Genomic DNA, 17,796 nt, shown 5'->3' with positions numbered 1-17,796 from the left:
GTAAAGGCTTAAAGAAAAAAAAATCTCTAACACTAGGCAACAAGCCAAGGAAATTATAAGAAAATGTTGTACTTGTTCTTTGTATAACCAAACTCCATTACACACCAGAAGTAACTGTAGAGGTACCAAAAGAAAAAAAGTCTGGCAGATGGATGTGTTTCATTTTGAGAATTTGAAATGTAACTTTAATTTTTTCAAACCCTATTTTTAATGACGATTCTTAAACACTTTAACCTTCCTTGTAACCCACCACCCACCGAGGGGAGTGGGAAAGAAAGGATATGGGGAGGACTGTTCAGAAAGGTTCTTTGAAGCAGATCCCATCTGTGTTGTCTAGAAATCAGCAGTTCAGTTTACAGGCTAGCAGGCAATGACAGCTCAACCCACTTGCAAACACTTCATGGATACACCAGCAGTCCAGATCAGTACAGTAGGGTTAGCAACAGTGGTGACACAACCTAGCAGAGATAGCCATGCCTTGGCTTGAGTCAGCAGGAGGGACCAACAGAAACCCCAGGAGAGGTTCTCAGCTGTGCCTCTCTCAGGAAAGTGAAGATCAGCAAAGATAGGAGACCCACAAGCATTGCACAGCTAGCTCTATAAGCAAGCCAAGCTCTAATTATAATCTGCAAACATCATGTGTCCTTCACATGCCTCACCTCAGCACAGGTATTGCCTCAGCATGGCTCTTGCTTCAGCACGGGCATCCAATCAGCCCTAGTCTGCAGAAGTGGCAACAAACTGCAGTACACCACCAGAAGTTTTTTGGTGTGTTTCTCTCTATGGTGTCTTGACAAATGCAGCTCAACTAAGCAATGTAAGGCAGACCAGTACATGTGTATTGTTAGCAAAGAATTTTTTGTCATGTGTCCATTCATGTGCTTGCTTTAGTAGAACATCCTCTTTCCTGTGTCTACTTCAGTGAAACATTCTTTCACAGGCTTGCCTTTCACACCTGTGTCCACTTTAGCTAATGTTCCTTCACGTGTTTGTCCCAGCAAAACACCATACAATCGGCTTTCCAAAGAACCCTTTAAGTTTCTAGTTCATTGGAACACTAAGGTTTGTACAGCACACTATTGATACACATTCAGGGTTTCAATGGGTAACTGCTGTGAGTTGTGAGAAGGCTGATTCTGTACTTACACATTTACTGGAAGTCATTGCTATTATGGGAGTACTGGTACACATTAAGACTGACAATGGCCCCACACATGTCAACAGTAAGATGAAGACATTCTTTGCATATTGTAATATAAAGCACATTACAATCGCACCACACAATTCTACAGGACAAGCAGTTGTACAACAATCTAATTGCACCTTAAAGAAAATGCTTATAAGAGCAAAAGGAAGAATAAAGACCCCCATGGATAGACTATATAGTGCTCTGTTAACTTTAAATTTTCTGAATGTTAATGAGAAAACAGCAACAGCAGTTGAGACACTGTTATAGGAACAACTGTGGAATTATATCAGCATTTATGCTATAGAAATGTGTTAACATCAGAATGGAAACCCACAAAAGTTTTGCAATGGGGATGCTGATTTGTTTATACTTCCACAGGAAATGAAAAGCTGTGGATACCATCAAAACTGATAAAAGTTTAGAACTGAGCAAGAGATTTTGAGATATACAACAGGTACTTGTGAATAGGGACTGAGTGAGCCTGGAAGCCAGCATGGCTATTCATATGCTGATAGGCACCACAAGCAACTACATGTTCCTTTAGCCAGAGATAAGGAGACTTAACAAGTCCCAGAGGAATGCTGGCTTTTATTCAACTTCCAGAAATCTTTCCATAGTCCAGCCTGAACTCATTTCTGGCTATATGAACTTCCTGAGACCTAACAGTGACCTACGGGAAGAAAAAGACAGCAAAGGAGGATAAAGTGATGTATAGTGAAGGAAGATGTCCCTTGAGCATGATTAAGACAGAGAATGGGAAAACCTGTGATTCAGTATAAATTGGGAGACTCCATAATGGCCCAGACTCAGGACGGCACAACAACTAGAGCACTCTGAACTTGAACTGGCAAGAAGTGAATAATGCTAATCCTTGCTTCTGAGCATTACCAAAAGCATGCAAACAAACAAAAATGGTATTGGTTGGGAAGAATACATCCCAAACTATAGGTTATAAAATAAAATCATGGCCAGAGTAGGCTACTACCACTTTGACGTGTTGCAAAGGAGGCCCCCGAGGTTGCACACGCACAAATCATGAGGGTTATTGCCACTGCTGTTGGTTGAATTCTAGAGCTAGGTGTAAGACCTTATTGCTGAAGATACCATGTGCTCTTGTTTCAGGACACAGAGAAATCACAAAGAGAGCTCGAAGCTCTCTACCTGGTTTTCCTTCTACCAAAAGATATTGTGTGAGCTGCTACAGAATAGTTATTCCCAAGAGTCCTGTGATTGTTACTTGTCATGGTCAACTTGACTAGATTTAAAATCCTCATGGAAATACACTTCTTGGTGTGTCTATGAAGGTGTTTATGAAATGTTTAACTGAGGAGCGAAGACTAACGCTGAATCTAGATGGCTCTCTACTAAATAGGCTAGAGTTCCAGGCTGAACTGAAAGTGAGTTGAATACCAACCTTCCTGTTTGATTTTTGAGTAGATAAAATGTGACCAGCTGTCTCATGCACCTACATTATAACTTCCCCATCATGGTAGACTGACCCCTCAATGTGTGAGCCAAGATAAGCTTTCCTTCACTTAAATTGCCTTTGCTATTTTGTCATAGCAATGAGAAAGTGACCAATACAAGTCTTCCTTGGCTCTGGATCTAGCATACTGTTACTGACATGCTAGGTTAAATGTGCTGCTGGCACAATAAGTGACATGGCTGCTGTGGGTAAAACTAGCATCGCTGCAATTTAAGGTCCGCTTTACAGGAAGAAATTCATGTCTGTAAGCCAGAATAAAGCCCTTTTGCTGGGGAACTCATGAGATTCAGTGGAGGAAGCAACTGTCTTTTTTAAAAAAATAATTTATTTTGTTTTTGTTGAGTAGATGTGACATGCTTTCTAAGTATTTGTATTCATAACCATAGATTACTGTTGCTATTGTGACAAGGTGAGACAGTGTGTCTTGTATTCGTGTTGAGGCCATTTCAGGTTTAAATAGGATTTGATCTCCTTGATGGAGAATCCTGTGGAAATTTACCCTACTCTATTCTATTCCCAGCTGACTTACCTTACCTTCTGTTAAACTGCCTGATTGTGCAAACTTTCCCCTCCAGCTATCCATTTATCTTAGTTTCTGCTGAACTGCTTGTACAAAACCTCCTCCTGTAGCTGCCAGTTGAGGTTCCAGGATGTGGTTTTTGCCTTTTAAAACCCCCTTACCCAAATCACTTGGCACTACACTTGGGTCTAAATACCTGAGTGTAAGTCCTGGCTGGCTGTAATAAAGTCTACTGATTGGTTGTGTCTGAGTGGTCATCTCTGGTGGTCCCTCCATAACACAATTTTCCTTGCTTATGGAGGGAAGCTTCTTACAGTAGGCAGTAGTTACTTGTGGAGACTTATTTTCAAGTAGTTTAGCCAGTTTGTAAGTGATTATTATGATAACTTGGCACCCCAGTGCTTAAAAAAGGATCATACATATATCACCTCTTCCAAGGCTCAGGGAGCAACATAGAAGACATGGGAAAAAGAAAAAAGCAGTAAGAGCCAGAGGAGTGGAATCAAGTGTTTCAGGGCTTTTTCTTCTGGGTATAGCCTGATCAGCTCATCTCCATTTGGGAGTATAGATAACTTAGGCCTGATAGTCATAGAAGTAAAAAAAAAACTAAGACGGTGCAATGATGGCTAAATGCGTTTTGATAACAACTCTGTTAACACTTCCCAGTAGGAGAGGAAATCATCCAAGGGCTTTCTCACAGGTGTCCAGCCTTCCATTCCTGGTGAAAACTGTTGCTGTGTTCATCCACTCAACCACACGTGACTAGCAGAGGGAGGGTTCTCTTTCCTGGAGTCCTATAGTGAGCACCTTCCCTGTACCCAGATGAATGTTAGCACCCACTTTTCAATTCTTTCTATGTAGTCTTACATAGATTCGCAATCAACATCTGCTCCTAAGAGCTCTCAAGTGTCCGTCACAAGTGATAACAAAGTGACCCAGGGAAGAAGCCACCTGTTCCACTGAACCTTTCAGCAGGCTGATTAACTGATAAGAACTTTAATGATGGTGAAGAGGTTGGAAAGTTGGAAATCCATAGCCTAATTACAATTTAGTCTATGCTATTTTTAGCTCCCTAATAGCTATCCCTTGCCTAACCTATGAGTGATGGATAATACCTTTTGGGTTGTATTAACTGAACATAACACCTAGATAACTATGAACCAAAAAAGTCTTTAAGAATGTGTTTAGATAGCAATAGGGCCTATAGCTAAGTTCTCCCCTGCTTTGCCTCAGCTACCAACTGAATATTTCCTCTAATATAAATGAAAAGGACCTTGATTTATGACTTTTCCTTGTTCTGCTACTATAAAGACTTTAAGCTGTTACCATATTGGAACATAGAATTGGGAGGCAGCCTAATCTGTGGGGTCCCTGGGCCTTGGTCACTCGTATTTGACTTCAAAATAAACTAGCTATAACCCCTTTGAGGTGAGAGTTAGTTTTTTGCTCTGTCAGGTCCTAAAGAATAAACAATTCATACATACTGCTTAAGTGAATGAGCCCTTCTCCATGCTCAGACATCACAACCTTGCCGTGGTCATTGTCTCCCTTGCAGAGGACAGCTCCTTTTGGCCTCTGCCAACTAATCAATTTGGAGTCATCAAATGGTTCAATGACTAAGACATGACTTCTTGTGTGGATAGAGTTGCAGCATAAATCTAGGTCTGGGTAATAGAGAAAAGGGAAAGAGAAACAACATGGTTTAATGAGTTGGAAGTGCCTAATGAGGTGTCAGCGGGATTAACACAAAGAATGACTTGGGGTAGCACTTCTTCTCAATGCTCTGGGAAGAATAATTACAGACTACCTGGGCACTTCTGAATTCATCCATCATTGCAGATTTAAACACGCACAAGAATGAAGACTGACTAAGAGAATCGACAGGTGGGACTCAAATCTAACAGTGGAGACACATCTGAAAAGTACAAGCTCCAGAAATTATGAAATGTAAATATAGGGTAAAAGAGGAATTAGGTTGTGTCACAGGCACTGAGACAAGCTGCCTTGTCTTGACCTTCAGCATTGCTGATGGGATATCAGAGAGCAGGGATGGGAGAGATAGTGTTGGAAGAAGTCATACACTATTTTCATGAGGTCTGAAAGGAACCTCAGCATGATTGGTAAACCAAAGGGAAGTCATAATTGCCTCAAAGAGTTCCCCGTGGGCACAAAAGCAGACTCAATAACAAGCCTGAGTAAGGATGAAACTCATGCAATTAGCACAATGCAGTTTCGGAAGGAAGACCTGTTAGGAGATGTCTTAGCTGGCTAGGCCCTGTGGTCTTTATAAGTTCTCCAGAACATTCATTACAGCAAACTCAGTGGAGCAAGTTGTAGCAGAGATGGTGTCTGAATCAAGGCTAGCCCACACAGTGAAAGATTTTCCTGTCCAAAAAGGAAACCCAGGAGCAAGTTCCAGGAATTTCTTACTGAAATAGAGTGGGAGGATGAATAAGACTAGCTAGGGACTCTTGGCAAGACAGGAGAGAGTGCCCAAGAGAAGAGGAGACCATCCTCCGTAACCTAGTTAAGCCATCCACTTAGCAGCCTCAAGTAATATGCCACTGGTGGCTTTCCAACAGAGAAGCCCTGTCTCGAAAAACAAACAAACAAACAAACAAACAGAATCTTACCTTTGTGTTCCTCAGTTGGGACTTACTATCTTTCTCAGATCTTTGCTCAAATGTCACTGTTGATAAAGAGGCTTTGAACATCATATATAAAGGAATTTGGCAGCCTTCTCTTGGTCACTTTGCAAACACAATTCAGTTCTTACCTTATATGGAGATCTTCTATGAAGAAAAAAAAAGACAAATAAATGCCTTGTAGCCCAGCTTAATTATAGAAGAAGCTCGATGATGGGGTGGGCATTTGTTTTGTGTATCTGTGCTTAGCCTATGGTAAGAGTGTTTGTCACAATTCTATTGTGACACTACATCGTGCTAAGGCAACTTATGAAATAAAGCATTCGACTGGAGGCTCACGATTCCAGAGTGTGAGTCCAGGGCTATCTTGTCAGGGAGCATAGCAGCAGTCAGATAAGCATGGAACTGGAGCAGTAGCTGAGAGCTTACAACTTATCCACATGTAAGAGACAGAGGACAGAGAGAGAAGGGGGTGGGGATGAGGTGAGGGGGAGATGGGAAGAGAGGGAGGCAGGGGAAAAAGGAAGAGAGAGAGAGAAAGAGGGAGGAAGGGAGGGAAGAAGGGAGGGAAAAAGGGAGGGAGGAAGGGAAGGAGGGAAGAACACTAGAATGGTATGGGTTTTTGAAATCTCAAAGCCCAACCCCAGTGACACACCCCTCAAACAAGGCCACACCTCCAAATCCTTTGCAATCAGTAACATCAATGTGACACCAGGCATTCAAATATATGAGCCTATGGGGACCATCCTCATTCAAATCACCACAGTGCGCATTCAGTACGTGTTTTTTGTTTTTGTTTTTAGTATTGGAGTTGAACCTGTACATGTTAGGCAAGTGCTCTATCAATGAGATACAACCTCAGCTTCACTAGAAGGAAGGTAAAATCCAATGATTGGATTGAAATTTGAATCAGCAGTATACTGTGCTTTCCCTACAGTGTGTCTCATTCCAGGATCCTCGTGTCTGGTCTTTGACACTGTTCCTGTCTATTCCTGATCCTCCCCCATATACTTTGATGGCTCTTCTTCAGTCTCCTTTCATGGTTCTACAATCCTTATCTACCTCCAGATGTGCAGCTCCACCATGGAGGTAAGTCCTTCATATGCTCTTGTTTGAAGATATACACCAGCCTCATAGGATTATGTATAAAATTATCCCTTTTACATGTAAGAAAACTGGTCAAGATGTTCAGTTCCAGGCTCCAAGTCACAAAACTCGGAAGCGGCTGATTGGTTGAAATCATGACAGCATCCATAGCATTCTCTTGCACTGGTGGGAGTCAAATGAATCAGATGCTCAGTAGTGTTATTTGAGAAATGTTTTAATCACCATGGGTCAGGGTATGGAGTAAGTGCCAAATGGATCCTAGCAGAAACCAAATGACACATTTGAAAGTGTCTCCTTGGAAGCTTAGATAAGTGCCAGTGGAGGAGGTGACTCTCAGAATGCAGAGACATGTATGTGACACTTTCAGAAAGACCATCAACCATATAGGTAAAAGTAGCACAGGGCTCCTTCTCAGGCCTTAGGGCTTCAAGCAGTATGTTCACGTGGCTGTATGCTTGTATAAAGTTCTCAAAAGTAGGATATTTTCAAGCAATTGGGTAAGATCTCTTCCTCTCCATGTTGTGTTCTTTCCCCAGCTCTGTCCTGTGAGTTGCCGGAGCACCGAGTCACTGCAGCAGAAGTTGAGGGTGGATGTGCTTTACTCTACATTCTATGTGACTATCTCATCCATGTCTAGGGACAGTTGTCCACATTGTTATTTTAGAGATGGTCTCTGGGGCTTCTCCTGTTACCTTCTGAGGCAACTTATAAAGCCTGTGACATCACACTGCAGAACCATAAACTACATTACTGTGCAAATGGGTCTGACAGAGCCTAGCTACCAGAAGTATGTTTATAAAGGAGAAAGAAAGAATTTGAAATGTAAAAAGCCAGAGACTAGTCTGAAAATTCACTTACTGTGGAACTTTGTGAGGAATTCACTTACTGTCACCCTCTGCCCCTTCCACTGGAGTCAGAAGTGAAACAATCAGGTGTCCAATTTCACACTTTTTCCGTAGAACCTTGACATATCAGTAATGCATTGGTTACAGTGAACAAGTGGCTCAGATCTGCAAATTGCTTTTCTGTTTTCTCTACTGAAAGTAGGACAAAGCTCACCAAAACAAAATTCATATAATTATGAAGAAAAGATAAATGTATAGAAAGGGTACTACTGAGGAAGTGCATTTGAATTTTGTGAGGTGCGTGTTTCTGTAAGCTGTGTGTGTATACATGAAGTCAAGTGCAGGCTGGAGGCCAGGAATTAATATCAGGCGTCGTCCTCAATTGCTTGTCACTTTATTTGTTGAGACAGGGTCTCTTACTGACCCTGTAACTCACCAATTTTGCAGGACTGGCCAGCCAGCAAGCCCTAGGGCTCCTCCTAGCTCTGTCTCTCTGCACTAGGATCATGGGTATCCATACCTCCATGATGACCTTTAACGGAGGACTGGGGTCTCAGAGCCTCCTGCTTGTACAGCAAGCGCATTACACACTGACCTACGTCAAAAAGTTCCCATCACATGGTAGAAGGAGAGGACTGACTCCTGAGATTGTCCTCCAAGCTACACACATGCTAGATATGCCATGTGTGTCCCTGTCTTTGTGTACTCAATAGTAAATGTGGTAAACATTTAAACCAGCCGTATAAGGGAACACAAATGGTATGTGGCACAGAGAAAGCTGAACGACTATATTTGCCTTCACTTCTTCCTCATGCCACCTCCTGATATCCAAACCCAAATGAAAGCCAAGTATCTGTCCATAGAGGGCTGGCGTTTGCGCACAAAGCAATGTGGTAAAATGATCAATTAGACACAACCAACACAGTGGATGTGTTGTGGTGAGTTTTCTTCTAGACTCACACAAGCTCTATCCTTACTCTTCCCTTAAAGATGGATACCGTTGAGCATTTTGCGAGTTCAGGGGAAGGGATTGAGGAGAGAGCGATCGGTCTGGCACCTTTGGTTCTCTTTCCAGCCTATGTGGAAAGTGGTATCTCTGCTTTGACAGCACATTGCTCAATGATCTGGCTGTGCTGTTGAATGGGAACAGTCACTAACACAGAAGGAAGTTCTTAAATACGCTAAAATCAGGCTCCTATTCTACTTGAGAGGGAGATAAGGATTGTAATAATAAGTCCCATTATCATGATATAGTTTAATTCCTACGCTTACACATTAAAATTTTGTTTAAGATAATTGCCTCACAGCTAGGTGGCAGTGGTGGCAGCAGCATACGTCTTTAATACCAGCAGGCAGGCAGAGAGCTCTGAGAGTTTCAAGCCAACCTGGTCTACAGAGGTAGTTCTAGGATAACCACGACTACGCAAAGAAACCTTGTCTTGAAAACACACACACAAACAACAACAACATCAACAATAATAATAGCTCCATTAAAGTATTTATTTTTAAAGGGTTTTTGAGATTTTATTTTATTGATTAGTGTGTAGGGGTGGGGGCATGGCAAATGCATACAGAAGTCAGAGGAGAGCTTTATAGAGTCAGTTCTCTCCTCCCACCTTTATGTCATGGTGTGGGTTTGTGGTTTTGAGTTCCAAATTCTCCCTCAGGGTGTCCAGGAGCCACTATACATGGGGCTAGAAGGATGAAGCAGAGCCTGGAACGAGTGGGGGTCTTCAGGGTCATGGTCTGGCTGTTCAGGGTTGGTGGGGAGAAGGCCTTCTTCAAGGATCTCAGTGGGAAACAGTTGGTGCACATATACTTTATTTGTAGTGGACAAGGGCTATATATGAACCTTGGAGAGTGGGAAGGAGTTTTCAGGGAGAATGGAAATCATTGGCTGGAGCTTAATGTATTGTGAGTACCTCATTTGCATGGAGAAGCATTCCAGGAATCCCAGGTATTTGTTGGGTAGGTTCTTATTAGGAAAAAGGAAGTTGAATTTGTAGGTTTGCCAAGGACTAGGTGACCCTGCTCAGGTAGAGGGTGTGAGGATCGGGATCCTCAGATAAGGTCAGGTAGAGAAGAGGAAGCCCTGCTGGAAAAGGGAGGTCTCCATTTTGCTCCTAGCTCAGAGGAACTATCCAGACAAGGTAGACTTCGACCTTGAATAACCCCATTTCCCAACATGGTTTGCATGACAAACATCCTCTATTGGCTCATATATCTGAACACTTGGTCCCCAGTTAGTGGTGCTGTTTGGGGAGGTTATGGAACTTCCGGGATTTGAGGCTATGGTGGAGGAAGCAAGTTGCTGGGGGTGGGGGATTGAGATCTGATATCTCAGCTTCCTCCCTCTGTTGTTATGTCTCCCCTGCTGTGGTTTTGTTTTGTTTTTTGTTTTTTTGGGGGAGGTTGTTTTTGTTTTTGGTTTTTTTGGCATCTAGCCCTCTGGAAACATAAGCCAAACTCTTTAAGTTATTTCTGGTCATAATATTTTATCACAGCCACAGGAAATTAAATCAGGTGTGTATGTGTGTGTTCCAGGGATAGAGCCCACCGGCCCATCTTGCCAGCCCCAACTTGTTTATCATGTTAAGCTGATTCTTATTCCTAGCTTTCTTACAAATCTCCTTTTCTGTTGTATCTAAGAAATACAATCAATTGGCAGTGATGAATTTTCATTTACTGGAGAAACTTCTGAGTTCTAAATGGTAATTACTTTCTGAGTTCCTCAGTGACGTTTCTATCCAAGTGAACAAGGACCAGGGCAGAGCTGTTCCCTTCTGAGTGTGACACACGGGCCTTTACACAACCAGAGTTTGTGTAGGACTGAGACTGGAAGAAAAGGAATGAGTCATTTCCATGATTTCTAAGAGAAAGAGTGAGGGGTAGGTCATAGCTCTCCAAAGACATCTCTTGTAGACAAATTAGAGACAATAGAGCCAGGCTGTTGTGGCTGGGATGGAGAAGGAGTGGGTCATTGTACCACCTGCTGAACAAGAAACACCCAGACTCCCTGGTGGGTGTTAAAGTCAATCACAGAAACAATTGAGAGACCTCCAGGGACCCACCCCCACTGGCTGCTTGTAGGAGTTTGTTAGAAACTAGTATTCAAAACCAACTGAATTGAGGCTAGTATGGAGTGTCTTTTTAAAATATAATTGATTCAATTTTATGTGCATTGGTGTGAGGGTATCAGATCCCCTGGAACTGGAGTTACAGACAGTTGTGAGCTGGGATTTGAACCTGAGTCCTCATAGCTAGTGCTCTTGACCACTGAGCAATCTCTCCAGCCCCTAGAATGGAGTTTCTTATGTCTGAAAATCAGTTTCATTAAGGTCTGAAGGTAACAAATCTACAAGGTTATTTTTTATCACTTTAAGAGACAAAAGTTTAAGAGACACTGTTGCTACAAAATGCAACCTCTATGCATGTATGTATGTGATAGATCATAGTTAATTACTTCAGCAGTATGTTTATTTTCTGTGTATATCTTTGCAATCTATTTCACATAGTGCCAAAAGAGGTGGAAATATTTAACTGTGAAAAAATATGTGACCAGACCAGAGCATATGTTGGAAGACTCTCTGGTCACCATAACTCTAAAGTGATGGATTCCAACTGTAGTGCGTACCATCTCATGTCAATCAGTGATATTAGCACATCTCCAAATGCTGGTGCATTCTTTATTCATGATACTAGAGTGCTGTGACTGTGCAGTCCTTTTTAAACAAAATTATTTGCAAGGCAGAGGGTAATATATATATTTTTAAGCTTTTGTAAGTAAAAGCATCAGAGATGTTGTCGTAGTTTGAATATGCTTGGGCCAGGGAATGATGCTATTTGGAGGTGTGGTCTTGTTGTTTTAGTTGTGTCACTGTGGCTGTAGGCTTTACTACCCCTTCCTAGTTGCCTAGAAATGAATGAGTCTTCTCCTGGCAGCCTTTAGATAAAGATGTAAAATTCTCAGTTCCTCTTGTACCATGGCTGCCTGGACACTGCCATGCTCCTGCCTTGAAGATAATGGACTGAACCTCTGAACCTGTAAGCCACCCTATTGTCATCCTTATAAGAGTTGTCTTGGTCATGATTTCTGTTCACAGAAGTAAACCCCTAATTAAGACAGATGTTAAATTATTCTTCCAAACACCTTAATACCCAAGTTTCAAGTTACTTTGTTAGGAGCTTCAAGGACCCAAATCCTCAGGGGTGACACATGAATGAGAGGTTTAGAGGAGCTAAGTGATATCACCCAGAGAGCTACAGACTGGAATTCAGGTGACCAGAATGTGAGACAGCAGATGATGCTGACACCCTTTCTGAAAGGAACACACTTTGAGTAGCAGGTTCTCGGCAACTCCAGGGCATGTTTCTTTCATTTTGTTCATGTCTGTGTGGAGATCATGTGTGTATGCCACAGACAAGATGTTAATACATTTAGTAAGTATTTACTAAGTTTAATACATATAATACAGCATATTGAATGCTTGGATTCATCATATTTCTACAAGATACTAAATGTGTTAATTTCAGATGTAAGATTGGGTCAATCCTTCGTGCCTAGAGGCACAGAGAGGTTAAAGTGGCTTGCTCAGTGTTAAACAGTCATATGTTGAGTTGCTATTTGTCAAGCCTCCACAGGTTCTCCTGTATTCCCCAACCTTTTGTTTTGTTTGCTTTTTGAAACAGGGTTTTTCTGTGTTGCTCTGGCTGTCCTGGAACTTGCTCTGCAGATGAGGTTGTCCATGACCTCTGAGATTCCCCTGCCTCTGCCTCCTGAGTGAAGGGATTAAAGGCATGCAGTACAATCAGCCAGCTCCCAACTTTAAAAAAAATGTTAGTTGAAGCTGTTGAAGTCATTGCAGCCAGTGGGCTATGAGGGACATGGTGACTTCATTCTCTAGGCTGAGGCCTTTCCTCCTCGATTTCTTCTCACATGTTCCCCCTCTCCCACGTAGGAATATTGTTTAAGTCAAAGGCAGCTACATAGAGGGTGCACCCATCCTGCTGGCTTAACCTGCTTCAGATTTTTGTTTTGTTTTCAAGTTACCCTGAGTGGTCTGGGCTCAATGTTGACAGAAGGCAACTATTTGTATACCTATTTATTTGAGGACCTGAGGTGCCCTAAATGTATATATGCCATTAGCTTAGTCTAGGTTAGTCATGTTTCCATACTGCCAGATGTCAGAAGTACTGGGTCTATACAAAACTCATGGGCAGACTCCTGAATGGGAACTGAAGGAGTGACAGTTTTCAAAGGGACAGAGGCAGGGGCCAGTCTCCAACAGTAGGAGGTCCATTCCACGCCATCTCTACGTGCTCACGCCTCTACCCAACTTCCCATTAATCATCTAGCAATCGCCAGTTTTCAAAAATGTTTAAAAGGGGAAATCACACTTTGAGAGATTTTGTGTGTTGAATTTACACACTATAGAATATTATGCAACCTCTTATAAGAAGGAACCAAACTGAAGCCATTTTGAATAAAACTTCCACTTTGAATACAGGTCAAATAAAGTTTAAGTTCCCAAGCCCTTGGTAACTGACATCCTGCTTGGCAGAAAGAGACATATACATAGGTGTTTTAGTTAGGGTTTTACTGCTGTGAAGAGATACTAGGACAAGGCAACTTTTATAAAGGACCACATTTAATTGTGGTAGCTTACAGTTTCAGAGGTTTGGTCCATTATTATCATGGTGGGAAGTTTGGCAGTGTCCAGGTAGATATGGTGCTGGCCAAGGAGCTGAGAGTTCAATATCTTAATCCAAAGGTAGCCAGGAGGAGGGTCTCTCTTCCACACTGGGTGGAGCTTAAGCAGAGGACCTCAAAGCCCACCCCCTACAGTGACAAACTTCCCCCAAGGAGGCCACATCTACTCCACCATGGATACACCTCCTAATAGTGCCACTTCTCCTGGGCCACACGTATTCAAACTACCACAGTAGGTAACTGACAATCTGGTTTTCGAGTTGAAACATGAATGCTAGGCAAGTTGCCCTACCACAGTTGAATAACCCAACCAACAGGAACAGTATAAATCTATCACAAAGACATGTCCCTAAGGAAATCCCCTATCTCTAAATCCCGATTGGTTGGATAGTTTGGCACAGATGGTTGTGGTTTTGGAACTTAAAAACTGTAGCATTCTGGTTCAGGGTCACAGTTCAGCTCCCAAGTGTCTGTTCTGCAGCCCTGATTGATCAGTAGTGGCCTAAGTACAATGAAGTTTTGTCATCTGCCTAAATACTTACTAAGATGAATGTTCGAAGATGCAGTCAGCTCCTGTGTCTGTGCTGTTGTCCCTGACTGGTCAGTTTTTGCTGTCTAATTCAAATAAAGATCTTGCTTTGCTGGACTCTTGCGCCTGCTTGGGTTAGTTTGAATTTTCCAACCCCAACACTCTTCAAACATGAGTGTGTTTTTCAATATCTATTGGTTCATGTAGCAGGAACCAGAGTTTCTGCACATAATCACTGAATGTTGGAGGCCCCTCTATTCATGTTTTGAAAATCTAATCTTCAGTGACATAGCATGAGACATCTGGAAGGCATTCTAATTACAAGGGGGAGTCCTCATGAGCCACAGAGAGCCACCTTGCATTTCCCACTATGAGAGGTCACAGTAAGAAAGTACAGTCTATGATCCAGGAAATCCGGCCTCAGTGACACCAAATCTGTTGGTACTTCTATGAGTCAGTGTATTGATACCAGGGAACTGGCAGAGTTATGGGAGGCTGAGAGCTTGAAGAGAACTGGGAGTCATAGATAAGATGCCTTTCACTCATTCCAAGTGAAGCCTGAAGGCTTCCACAAATACCATTAGACAGGCACAATGGCATACCCTCACCCTGCCACACCTGCACCCTGGCACACATGGAGACTAGCACACAGGCCACTTGGAGGTGAAGGCAAAGGTTTGGAGGAAGGCCCTTGACCTCCATGTAATATTTATACAGATCACACAAAAGAAGCACTCTGCCTAAAACAATTACATAAGAGATGACTTATTTTCTTGGGGTTCCTGGGGTTCCTGTTAGCAGTTATTTCTGATGACTCACGCTCCACTGCCCCCAAGACTATCAACCATGTCTTAGGTGTCTCTCATCAGACTCATATCAGCATCACGTTGTCGAAATACAAACTGGTCCTTATAGCCCTCGGTTCCCAGCAACCTTGACCTTGGTTTTTCCAGCTTTCAGAACGAGAGCGTATGTGAAGAAGTGCACTCTGTTCAGGCAGCGTGACCTAAGTCCCACAAGCTGCACTTATGCACAGGAACACCGGGATGTCTATTGGTATTTTTCTAGGGATGTTAAACAGAATAGCAGAGTAAATTGACAAGAAAAAAAAAACTCTGAAAAAGTATATAGTTATCACAAATATTAAATTAATATTGTAACTTTCCAACTCCAGTCCTCCCTACCCTTGTTTTTATATGTGTCTCTGCTTCTCAGTTGAAGAAGGAGCATACCATGTGTCTCTTCCAACATTTTTTAAATGCTAATTTCTTGTCTGTATAAAACATATAAGACAAAGATCTCTGGGTGAGGTGGTGGATTAGGAGCTGTCTAATTTATAGAGAGGGAGTAGGGATAAAACAAACAAATGGATCCTGCTCTGCAGAGTCAGGAGTTCTAGAGAATCCTGTAGTGAGAGGACAGCTCAGAGGGCAAAGAAGAGGAAGGTCACATGACTCTGGGTACGCTGAGGAAGGGAAGCAGAGGCCTCCTCCTGGGTCTGCAGTACCCATATCAGGTGGCTTATAACCTCCTGTAATTCCAGCTCTAAAGGATCTGGCACCTCTTCTTGCCTCCAAGGGTACCTCTGTACATATCCAACTTACTTCATACACAGATAGATAAACAATAAAATAAGTCATAGAGGAAAAAAATCCTTTCCTGAAGGGAAGGCAGGTCACATGGATGAAGAGAACCAGCAGTGCCACAAGGCCAACCCTGGTTCTCACAGGGGAAGGGTCAGCATGGAAAGTTCCATTATGTCATAACCCAGTACTATGATATTTACAAGGCAAAGAACCTGAAGTTAGTCTTTCATAGCTTCAGGGAGAGTGGGAGGGTCTGACACTGCTAAGACAAAAAAAAATGTGTTAGTGACAGGAGATGTGGCTGTCATTGAAGTAGCCCCATTCTCAATAGTTAGTCTCGGAGAATAACTTTGGACTTTGATAATCCCAAACTTGATGTCAGATCAGCCTTGGGGGTACTTATCTGCTATGGAATCTGAGCCCACTGAACTTCTGAAAAACTTGATATCTATATTCTTCCTGGAGGAAAGTAGGTATGCACCTGCAGATCCCAGGGCTACCTTGCTTCCCTCATATCTGAAGCATCTGGGAAACTTCCTCTAGGTGACCTTAGCCTCCCCAGGACAGACTAGCTGGACTCTGGGAGCTGAAGGAACTTGGCTGCCTTGGTTCCCCTCCCCCCACTCTCTAACCAAGTCTCACAGGAGACAGAAAGGTCCTGAGGTGAAGACGGCTCTTGTCTAGAGTAGCCTCTGCAAATCACAGAAACAGGAGGGTTCACAAACCCAACCTCAGCTCCCTGCATCCACAGAGAGACTTAAATTTTAGATGGTACATAAAGTTGTTTCAGTTCATTTCCCCTCATGGTCCCTCTTTTCTTTATAATACTTTTAAAAGTATTTTGATCTTATCTTATGTTTTAAAAATAACTTCCTTTTTTCATTTCTTTTCTTATATTTGATCTGGCTTATGCATTTTTTCATATTTTCCTGTTATTTAACCTCTCTTAGTTCCCTGATTTCTTTTTATTTTTAGTAGACATTTGGTTTTATCTTACCTGAAAAAGATAGATTTTTATGATTTTATTCTGCTTCTTAAATTTATCTCACTTGTACATGTGATTGGTTGTTTTTTGGGGAAAATTTGGTCTTTCCTCTCTGTCTGTCTCCTGCTCTTTCCTCATTCCCTTCAGAACATCCTCCATTCTTCATCTTCTGTTTTAGTTAACCTGCTGCCCCATCTTCTACAGTCTATTTATCTACGACTTACCATTCCTACATTTATGTTCTTTTTGCCAATTTCTGTTCTTTGGTCATGGTAATATATTCTTGGGTTCTAGTTTAAGTGTATTTTGATATCTTAGTAGATTTTGTTGGTATAACATTATTTTTTCCTGAGTGGTATTAGGGAGTGAATCCTCAAGAGTTAGGCTACTTACTAAGAAGATCCTCAACTAAAACCAGAAGAGATAGACAGGCCAACACACGTTAACACACAAGCAAAACAAACTCAAAACAAAACCAAAACCACAAGAGAACACCTGAGGAAGATAGAACTCCTTAATTAAGTGAATTCCAAGACACTCTGGGCACAATGCCAAAAGTTCACTTGTAAAAATGACCAATGACTTTTAAGAGGCTAACATTTCTAAGCAGGTGAAGTGAGAGAATCAAGTCAAGACCTAGAGAAGAAAGCCAACAAGAAAGAAGGAGAGCAAGACAAGAAGGTTAGCAACATGAAGGAGAAAGTGAGAAAAAGGGTTGAGAAAACCAAGAGTTAGAAAAAGACAAACAGAAACACTGGGAATAGTCAGTGAGTCAGTAAAAACACAACGGGAAGCATCTCGGAGGATGGGTCTGACGGGAGAGCACATTCAGTCAGTAATTCAGAGGAAATATGTAAACAAGCATGGCCATAACTTCTAAGAACTCTGGGATACAATCAAGAGAGCCAACTGAGAATCTATGGGATAGGAAGAAGAACTCAGAAAAAGCAGTGAAGTTATAAAAGGAATTTCCTAAGTCTTGGTTTAAAGAAAAAAAAAAGGCATATGAATATTTGAGGCATTTTCAATCATGGACAGACATGACCAGATCAGGGAAAGAGCTCTCAATGATACACTACAGTCGTCATACTTGAAGGAATAAACAGACTATATAAAATGGCGAAGCACAATGATATCAGATTTGAACAGAGGTTCTGAAAGCAAGAAAAGCATGAGAAGCATGTGGTAGGTTAA

The sequence above is a fragment of the Grammomys surdaster genome, unplaced genomic scaffold (genome assembly GCF_004785775.1).
Source record: "Grammomys surdaster isolate TR1022 unplaced genomic scaffold, NIH_TR_1.0 126187, whole genome shotgun sequence".
NCBI lineage: Eukaryota > Metazoa > Chordata > Mammalia > Rodentia > Muridae > Grammomys > Grammomys surdaster.
The sequence above is the reverse complement of the archived record's forward strand: the minus strand, read 5'-3'. Positions refer to the sequence as shown.